Raw genomic sequence first — 11,298 nt, forward strand, 5'->3', positions numbered from 1 at the left:
GGTGAGTTAGTAAGTCTGTCGACCACGGTGAAGAGGATTTTGCTGTTGTTAGTGTTATTGTTGATGATGCTAGAGAAATAGGATTGTCGTGTTTTGCATATTGTCGCGTTGTATTGACGTAGCCTATCTTTGTAGATTTCTTTGTGAATATGAAGACTTGTTTTACGCCATCTGCGTTCTGCCTTGCGACACTCCCTCTTTTGGATTTGAACAACAGAAGCATTTCTCCATGGTGCTTTCTGTTTGCAAGACATGGCCTTCATTTTAACTGGCGCAATCTCATCCATTACACTGACAATTTTTGTATTAAAACTATTCAGGAGATCATCAACAGAGTTGGATCGTTCACATGGTGTAGTGCACATTTTACTCATGAAAAGTGTAGCTGTGCAGTCCTTTATAATCCTTTTCTTGACACAAACTCTTCTATCTCTGATGACTGGTGAGGCCCACATATCAAAGAACACACAGTAGTGATCTGACAGTGCAACGTCCTTCACAGTCTCTGATATGTTGAGACTCTTTGAGATAACAATATCCAGCGTGTGACCATGACAATGAGTACTCCCTGTAACATGCTGTGAAAGGCCAAAAGAGTCCAATATGGCAAGTAGTTCCTTGGCAAAACAGTCCTTGGGATTGTCGATATGTATGTTAAAGTCACCAGCAATAACAAAATGGTCAAAGTCTGTAGAAATAAAGGACAGCATCTCTGTAAATTCATCAATAAAATTAGCACTGTACTTCGGAGGCCTGTAGACAGTTACTAGTAATATATGTGGTGTCCCTTTCAGAACTACACAGAGATTCTCAAATGTTGTGAAGTCACCAAATGATAACTGCTTGCACTGAAAAGAACCATGGAACAAAGCAGCTAGACCTCCACCTTTTCTGCTGGCACGAGATGCATTTAAAAAATGAAAATCTGGAGGAGCCGACTCCAATAAAACAGTTGCAGCACTACATTCATTTAGCCAAGTCTCAGTTAAAAGTATAAAATCAAGCCCATGTGCTGTAATAAAATCGTTAATTAAGTGTGATTTGTTTGTGAGATCTGATATTTAGAAGAGCTAACTTAGTAACTCGTGCACTTTGCCACAGAATCTCTGTCTCACATTTTATATGCTGTAGATTGGCTACATTCACAGAATCTGACATGAACTCTCTGTTCTTTCTCTCTCTGATAAGTACTGGAATGGGAGAGATTACAGGCATCAAAGGTCCAAGCTTGTTTTGAAAACATGTACTGCTGACATCATCACTGCAGCAGCCAGGACCTGAAAAACATCACTTTTCTTTGCCCTTATCAGCTGACGAAGCTGTGTGAAGCTCCTGCTGGCGATGGGGCCGTGAGCGAAGCTGCCTTTCCGGGGGTTGAGGAGCTTGTCTTTTCCGTTGAGGTGCTCTAGGTGGTGATGGAGTGTGATTATTCTTAGGGGACAGTCTGGGGGACTGCAGTGGGGACGTGGCAGTAGATGATGGTGGAGTAGAAGCTGGGGTGGTTCTTCTTTGCACCTGAGGGCTGGCTGACAGGGAAAGTGACAGCCTTGTCCCAGCCGAAACCAGCTTCTCCATGGCTGCTGGGAGGTTCAGGTGGGGTGATGTGGGGGGGGAAATAGAGGACATGGAGGATTCCTCTTGGGGATTTGGTGTCTCTGGCAGCTGATAGAGTTGGTCATTGCCACTCATGTCCAGTGTCTGCTGCTCCCTCAGGTCGTCCTCAGTGGAGAGAGGATGTTCTGGCTGTGACATGGTGTCATCAGCTTGTACAGGAGAGTTCCTGGATGTTGATGCTGACGTGCCACCCCCAAGAGAAGTAGATAGATTGCACACTGAGAAAATGAGATTGTCTGTCAGAAGTTTGACACCCCTCTTGTTTGTGTGCAGTCCATCTCTCCTAAAAAGTTCTCTCTTCCCAAAAAACAAGTTAAAATTGTCAATGAAGTTCAGTCCATTTGACCTGCATCTGTTCTGTAGCCAGGTGTTTAATCCCAGTAACCTTGAGAACATATTGGTGCCTCCTGCAGGTAGAGGTCCACTGATGAAAAATTGTATGTTGAACCTACTGAGTGTGTTAATGAGGTCATTAAAGTCTCTTTTTAAAACTTCAGACTCCTGCTTGATAGTGTCATTCTTTCCAACGTGTACAATAATCCTCTTCACATTGGTGTACTCAGCCAGTACAGCTGGAAACTTTGCAGTAAGTTCAGGCACGGTGATGTGATCAGCCAAATACTTGAATATGATTAGAACTGTTCTGATGGTGTAAAGATCCTGCACCAGTGTATGTGCAGAAGAGGCTTTATGGCCATTTAAAGAATAATTCCACAGTCTCTAGACTGATAAGTGGTATTAAAAAGCCCATATCTTCTTTAAAAATATCATTACTTTGTTGTTGTTGTTTTTTTTTTTTTTTCAAATAAATGTGAATACAACATGGAAATAATTATGTTTTAAGATATCGCAATGTTCCATTCATTCCACAAATCATAAGCTCCACAAATTAAATCTCCTGCAAAAGCCTCACGTTTGGAATTCATGATTTTTTTGATGTTCAATCAACTGACATATATCCACTTGTTAAGCTGAAAAAAAAATGTAACCCCACCCACTCAAACCAAAGATATGAGGAGTATTTCAGCCTGGACTGCGCTTTGAAAAAAGGACAATACACAACAGCCAGTCAGAAAAGATGTCATTGCAGTCAGGATCCAGAACAACATGTCCCACCCCATCACTCTGAAGACTTGAGCCCCACAGCGCTGAGTCCCCTGCTATAAACCCTGCTGACCAATGACTGCGGGGCTCATTTACAACATGAATCACAGCTGGAGTTCTTGACCTGCAGAATCACTACATCAAACAGTGTAAAAAGAAAGCCTCCAGCATCCGGAAGGTTCCCTCTCACCCCTCTTACTGACTATAACGCTTGCGTCTTCATGAACAGGGCGGCACGGTGGAGCAACAGGTTGTGTCACTGTCACACAGCTCCAGGGTCCTGGGTTTGTGGATTCTAACCACGCTCTGGGATGAATGTGTCTTTGGTGTGTTCTCCCCATATCGGTACGGGTTTCCTCCAGGAGCTTTGGTTTCCTCCCACTTACTTCAAGTAAGTGGTGAATTCATTCATTCATTCATTCATTCATTCTCTGTAAGCACTTATCCAGTTCAGGGTCGCGGTGGGTCCAGAGCCTACCTGGAATCATTGGGCGCAAGGCAGCAATACACCCTGGAGAGGGCGCCAGTCCTTCACAGGGCAACACACACACGCACATTCACACCTACGGACCCTTTTGAGTCGCCAATCCACCTACCAACGTGTGTTTTTGGACTGAGGGAGGAAACCGGAGCAGCCGGAGTAAACCCACACAGACACAGGGAGAACACACCACACTCCTTACAGACAGTCACCCGGAGGAAACCCACGCAGACACAGGGAGAACACACCACACTCCTCACAGACAGTCACTCGGAGGAAACCCACGCAGACACAGGGAGAACACACCAAAGTCCTCACAGACAGTCACCCGGAAGAAACCCACGCAGACACAGGGAGAACACACCACACTCCTCACAGACAGTCACCCGGAGGAAACCCACGCAGACACAGGGAGAACACACCAAAGTCCTCACAGTCAGTCACCCGGAGAGGGAATCGAACCCACAACCTGCAGGTCCCTGGAGCTGTGTGACTGCGACACTACCTGCGTAGTGCTGTGCATGTGCATGGGAGTGTGTGAGTGAATATGTGAGAGAGTGTTGCCCTATGATTAAATATTTTACCTTATTTGGCAGATCTCTGATGAGAAGAAATGACTGTATAATTTGACTGATATTTACCTTGAAAATAGTCCTGTAAAATGAAAATGTATTATAAAGTAACAAATGAAAACTAATCTAACTAATCTTTTTACAAACTCAACAACATCAACAACAACAACAAAACACTTTTATCATTCATTGCATTTGTATGAGTGGATCAGACACTGGAATTTTTATACAATGTTTTCACTTACTGTCCACTCTATTAGACGCAACTTCCTTGTTGGTGAATTTTGTAGATGTAGTGGAGACACTAATTCATCTGTGGCTTTACAGTTTGCACTGGTCATCCTTTAGTCCTTCATCAGTGGAAATGCCACACTGCCCTCAGGACGCTAGTGGCTGGACGTATTTGGTTGGTGGACTATTCTTATTCGCACACAATAATACCGAGTGCTTTAAAACTCCAGAATCACTGCTGTGTCTAATCCACTCATACCAATGCAACACACATCAGTATACCACCACGGCGGTTTCCCTGCAGCGCTGAGAATCATCTGGGAACTATACTGAGGACTTGGTCGCTAATAAAAGTAAATTACCAGTAAATGACTGTAAATGTTGCAGGACATTTTTTTTTAAATGTGAGCTTAGGGAGAGAAAAATTAATATAGAAAAATAACTTTGAATGTAGAATCTGGGCATTTAAGGCTAACAGGCAGAAGCCCAACTGTTACAACCCCACATCCCAGCTCCTGTGGCAGCTCTCCTGGCACATGCTGTATTAGTTCAGTATTTCACTGGAGCTTTAAAGCCCTGTTGGGCTCTTTAACTCTGAAAGATGGAAAAGGGATGAGTGGTGCCAGGCACATCAGTGAAGATGATTGGAGCTGGGGGAGCGAATCAGAAGTGCTATAATAATCAGGGTTCCATTCTGAGCTTCACGTAGCAGAGCACAGAATTTTTTTCTGAGACATCTCGGCCAGGTTCTGGTTGAAACTAGAACAGGGACACCCTTTTCCTTTGCTTCATTGTAAGTTCAATTTGTGCTGGGTCACTCTTGCTGCTAGGTAATTTAAAAAATAGGGAGAAATGTTCTGAGGGTGTTTTTTGTGGCTGTCTAGGGCTGGAATTACCAACAAATAGATGCTATAAACATGTCCCATTTCACAGGAGCCCTGGTGTAAATGAAAGAAAACATCCTTGCCCATTCGTCTTGCTCTAAACCTCTAAAGACTTCATATGTTTAGTGCTACTATATACTCTAAAATGTTCTCTAATACTGGGGCATCCCTCTGATTGCTCAGATCTGACATTTTAGCCCAGAGTTCTGGGATTGTTCTATTTTTAGCAGTTAAGTTGAGACAGGAGCAGCCAATCAGCCAACACCTTGTAAACAGCTAACCAGAAAACTAATGTAAATCATGCAATGCATGAAGAATTCATGATGCAGGCTTTTTTTTTTTTTTTTCCTTTTCCCAGTGAGCTATTTTTATTCCCTGCAATAAATTGTCTTCAGAGAATACAATATCAATATATTATATTTATCTACACTGAAATATTAATTACTTCTTGCAGATACAATTAAATTCCTGTATATATTTATTCCAGTAAATAATATAGTGTAAATTAATCTGAAAATGACTGATACACCTTTACATTCTGTGAATGTAACCTGTAGAAATGATCCAGAACTTGTGTAGGAATTATTACATAGAAAAGTCACAAATATATTCATTTCACCTGCAACCTTGTCATTTTTAAGGAAAAATGTTTATATAACATGTAATTTCCCTGTAATTATTTTAACAGTCAGCACTAGAATTATAGGCAACCCTCAAGAAACTGGACAAAGATCATCATATAAAATATAGAATCTATATAAAGGCTGGAGACCTCCTCAAAAGTTGTCATTCATCTCAGAAGTCATTCATACAAGACAATCTTTAGAAAAATAGCGCAAGAGATTCTTTGGAATTCTTTAAACACATCACTCAGACTCAGTCCTGTCAGTTTGACTTCAGCTTGGGTCTAGTTTTTTGGCCCTCCACTAGACTCATTTTCACATAGACACATCTGGGCTAAAGAGGAAGAGCAGGTTCATAGCTCCAGCTAATAACTGTTGAAAACCGCAGTGCTCTCAGAACCCTCCTGTCAGTCACTGAAGTGCACTTGGAGAATAAGTGAAAACCCTACGTGTGTTGAGAGAAAAAAATGTTAGAAGTATAAAACCCAGAAATAGGTTCTTTAAAGATGTGTGTGAAATCCAGAGGGAGTTCTATAGAATGTAAGGGAATAAAGCAGATCCGATGGCAATTGACTCTTTATTTACAGAAGTATTCTGTTATTAGCAGAACCTTTGGTGGCACTTAGCAGAATATTAAAATGTAGACAAACCTATATTTAGAAATAAATCACTTTATAGACACTGCAGGCATAGCTCCACACATGACTACAGCCCAATAAAGCAGAACACAATGGCAATGGATTATTTACTGAAAGATGTTTTCTGTTATTTGAAAAATGTGATCCTGTAGTGTCATCAACTTTAAATGTGTTTTCTAATACATTTTTATATGTGAAGGAAGGTATACTCAGAAGCAAAGTTTAAATTTGAAAGGCCCACTCTTGGCATGCATTCCTGTGAAAAAAGGATAATCCACTCCATTTTCTTTGGAAAGAGAGATGTTAATGAGGTGCCTGAAGTCCAGTTTTTACCTACAGATTATGGTTTGTGAAAATTAATCTCAATTATTCTCAATATGAGAAACATGCTTCTCTCTTGTTCTCGTCATATTTTATAAAGTAAGGCAAAGTGGGCCATGTCTTTATCAAATGCATAAACCTGTTTGTGTCTTCACGGGAATCAAGACTTGTCTATGCTGTTTTACTGTGCAAAGCGGTCCTTTAATACAGAGCACACATAGACAAACACAGTGCAACCAAGCCAGACCACCCATGTACACAAGCATGCATAAGTAAATGCATCTGTCTCTTTCTCTCTCTCCCTCTCTATGTATTTTTAGAGGTTCGAGTATGCAGTGCTTGTCTTGTTTTCTCACTATTCTCTCTACAGTATGTCTCTCATTATCATCCCTTTCATCTCTTTGTATATTTATTCCTCTCTCACCCAGTAATGACATCTCCTCTGGCAAAAAGACATTTATTTAAAGACAGTTATCAATGTCATGCTTTTTCTTAAATAATTTTGTACTAAATATTGATGATACACAAAGAGTAGACTGATTATTTGTCAGTTTTATATTTGTAATATTGGAGTACGATTCTAATTCATTTCTTTTTTTGTTAAATCCGTGAAATTTAGTTTTTAGACATGTCATGTGATATCTGATTTGTGTTCAGTACATGGCGTTAAGGCACTGTCAACTCTGTTCATTGTTTAAACAATGTAAGAATAACAACATGTTTTCAGAATACATTTTTTAAAATGTAACACGATTAAGATAATCAAAAACTGTTACACGTAAAATCTTACATTTTTTGTCTGAATGTAATATGAAAAAAAAATCCTACATTCATTCATTCATTATCTGTAAGCGCTTATCCAGTTCAGGGCCACGGTGGATCCAGAGCCTACCTGGAATCATTGGGCGCAAGGCAGGAATACACCCTGGAGGGGGCGCCAGTCCTTCACAGGGCAACACAGACACACTCACACATTCACTCACACACTCACACCTACGGACACATTTGAGTCGCCAATCCACACAAAGTGTGTTTTTGGACTGTGGGAGGAAACTGGAGCACCCGGAGGAAACCCACGCAGACACAGGGAGAACACACCACACTTCTCACAGACAGTCACCCGGAGGAAACCCACACGGACACAGGGAGAACATACCACACTCCTCACAGACAGTCACCCGGAGGAAACCCACGCAGACACAGGGAGAACACACCACACTTCTCACAGACAGTCACCCGGAGGAAACCCACACGGACACAGGGAGAACATACCACACTCCTCATAGACAGTCACCCAGAGGAAACCCACGCAGACACAGAGAGAACACACCACACTCCTCACAGACAGTCACCCGGAGGAAACCCACACGGACACAGGGAGAACACACCGCACTCCTCACAGACAGTCACCCGGAGGAAACCCACACGGACACAGGGAGAACACACCACACTCCTCACAGACAGTCACCCGGAGGAAACCCACGCAGACACAGGGAGAACACACCACACTTCTCACAGACAGTCACCCGGAGGAAACCCACACGGACACAGGGAGAACATACCACACTCCTCATAGACAGTCACCCAGAGGAAACCCACGCAGACACAGAGAGAACACACCACACTCCTCACAGACAGTCACCCGGAGGAAACCCACACGGACACAGGGAGAACACACCGCACTCCTCACAGACAGTCACCCGGAGGAAACCCACACGGACACAGGGAGAACACACCACACTCCTCACAGACAGTCACCCGGAGGAAACCCACACGGACACAGGGAGAACACACCACACTCCTCACAGACAGTCACCCGGAGGAAACCCACACGGACACAGGGAGAACACACCACACTCCTCACAGACAGTCACCCAGAGGAAACCCACACGGACACAGGGAGAACACACCACACTCCTCACAGACAGTCACCCGGAGGAAACCCACACGGACACAGGGAGAACACACCACACTCCTCACAGACAGTCACCCGGAGGAAACCCACACGGGCACAGGGAGAACACACCAACTCCTCACAGACAATCAGTCACCTGGAGCGGGAATGGAACCCACAACCTAGATAGATAGATAGATACTTTATTGATCCCCAGGGGAAATTCAAGGTCTCAGTAGCTTACAGACTTACAGACATCACATACAACAATCACTAAACAGCAATGGACTAAAAAAGTTAAAAACCTCCAGGTCCCTGGAGCTGTGTGACTGCAACACTACCTGCTGCGCCACCGTGCCACCCTGTAGAAAGAAGAAAAAAGAAAAAAAAAATGCAATGGGAAAAATAATTGTCTTAACATGTTGCCTTTTAATGCCTTCGATTCCATATATCTCTCACTATCATTCTTATATATATGCCTCTCTCTCTCTCCCCCTCTCTCTCGCTCTCTCTCATGTTTAAGTACTATTGCAATCCTTTTGCCATAATACAATCAAGTCTACTGAAAAACATTGCCAATGTTCTCTGATTACCATCCAGCATTTTCTATTTTCTCAGTGATTATCCATCTTGACATTCAAGGGTAAAAAGCACTCAGGCTTTTACCTCTTGACATATTGCTCAGTGGTAAAAGGTGAATTTTTTTGTTTCAGCTCAGCTGCAGCAGATGACGCTCAGCTAGACCACTATCCCATGCTGAGCAAATGAAGAGCTAAGACTCATTTGACTCGGCAGGATCCAGCAACACTAAGACTTTTCTCTAATTCGAGATCACATCTTATGCCCAACAGATGTTGACCTAGCATTCTGGGATTGTTCTATTTATAACATGTAAGATCAGAGAGAATGAGCTAATTAGACAACTGGTTTTAAACTGGGGAGGTAGGTAGATTGGCCTTAAGCCCACGCTCAAGTAAAAGTTTAGTTACCTTTCCTAGTTTAAATGAAAATACTTGAGAATAAAATACAAATCAATTTATCTGACACCACCTTGGCCAGACTGGCCATCGGGAGAACCGGGAGATTTACTGGTGGTGGCCTAGCCTGTCAACTGGTCTGGACGCGTATGATGAATTAAACAGCACGGTACCGCTTGTGAACACACATGGGCTGATATCCATAAATTTACCAAATATTATTCGCAATGAAGATATATTAGCAGATAAAGTGAAATATATTTCTATCCACTTCACTTGTTGCAAATAAACTTCACACACAGATATGCTCAGTGATCAGGGTAGCATAGAAACTAGCAACACAGCTAAGTGACATCCCTTTAACATTCTTCGACTTTCTATTCTGGTCGACATTCAGGGGAAATTGAGCAAAGGACATGGATTGAGCAACGTACATACATCAACCTGTGTTGGTTAAAACATGACAATATAAGAACACCATTCAAGGTTACACTGCGCAATATGCATACATGGTCTTGGGTTGGTTGCATCATGGCATAATACAATCCCTTATCTAGTGCGGCATTTGGTGCCTTGCTCTGATTTTCCTGTTCTACCATACTGATGCTGGAATGCCTCATTTAGGTTGAACTCAAAAGTAAAAATTTTACTTTAAGGCAATGTCTATGATTGTGAGGAAACAAAGAAAAAACCCCCACAACTTTGCTGTGTTACCACAGAATGAATTATTAAGGCCCAAAATTTGCAGAAACACCCAAATTTTGCAAAAAGACGCCCAGACTTCCTGGAAAAGTAAGTATATCTAAATGCACAAAATAGCAATGGAAAAGGGTTTTTTGAATAAACACTGATGTTTCAGCTGGTTCATACCAACTACATGCTGCACAGCGTGTGCCCAAGCCCTGTACTGCACATTGAAAGGACTCCCCTTTCCTTCCTCTTTTCTCCTGTCTATGCTGTAGGACCATTCTGCATAATTTGAAATCTGTGTTGGATGGAAAAACAATTGTGTATATTAGCCGTGATGTTAGCTATTAAATATTCACATTTGATGTTTCATTGTGTAGTCCACATTCACAAAATAGAGATACTTTTACAAATACAGTTTTCCAAACAATAGTGCACCACATTTTGGCTGGTGTTAAATCAACACTACTAGTGCTACATTACATTGTGACTCTTAGTGTTGATTTAACACTAGTTAATTTGATGTGTGAACCTCTGTATTTGCACAACTGCTCATTCTTGGACGTTTCAAAAGCATACATTAGGTATATGAATCAAGTTTTAGATTTAGAGATTTTTATAACAATAAATTATACAGTATATATATTTTAAAATCCTGACTTGATGTATAACTTGAGCCACTTAGTATATACAGCATTTTTTTGATGCAGAAGTGGACATATTTCCTGACATGCAAAATCTTCTGTGTCTTTGGTCATATTCTCTGTTTGGCCATGCTTTCCTTTTTGTTTTCCTTGGGGTTTTTCACCTTTCCTCATGTTAATGTCTCCCTAGCTATACCCTTCCTTTCATGTGACTCACCCTGGTGTTTTTGCCACATCTCCTTTTCCTCATGTGACTCTCACATGTTTTCATTTTGTACCTTGTGTATATAAGGTTTGTCCTTAGTGTTTGTGTTGGACATTTTGGGTTTTGGTGTTCCTTTCCGTCTCTCATGGTCCTGGAGGTATTCGTAAAGCAGGATTTCTCAGTTAGCCAGGTAACTTAAGCCCAAATATGAGGACTGTCTAATAGGAATCTTCCTCTACGTTCTTATTGGACAGGCTTTATGTTGAGCTTATCTGGCTAAACTGAGAATTCCTGATTTGTGGAATAGTCTGACCCTGATCACAACCAATGTGAAATGACTTCCAAATACATATATCATATATAAATCTGTAATCAGAGGATGATTTAAGTGAAGTCTTTGAAGTATTTCTTTCATATTTCTGG

This window comes from Hoplias malabaricus, chromosome 17 (assembly GCF_029633855.1).
Source record: "Hoplias malabaricus isolate fHopMal1 chromosome 17, fHopMal1.hap1, whole genome shotgun sequence".
In the NCBI taxonomy this organism is placed as follows: Eukaryota; Metazoa; Chordata; class Actinopteri; order Characiformes; family Erythrinidae; genus Hoplias; species Hoplias malabaricus.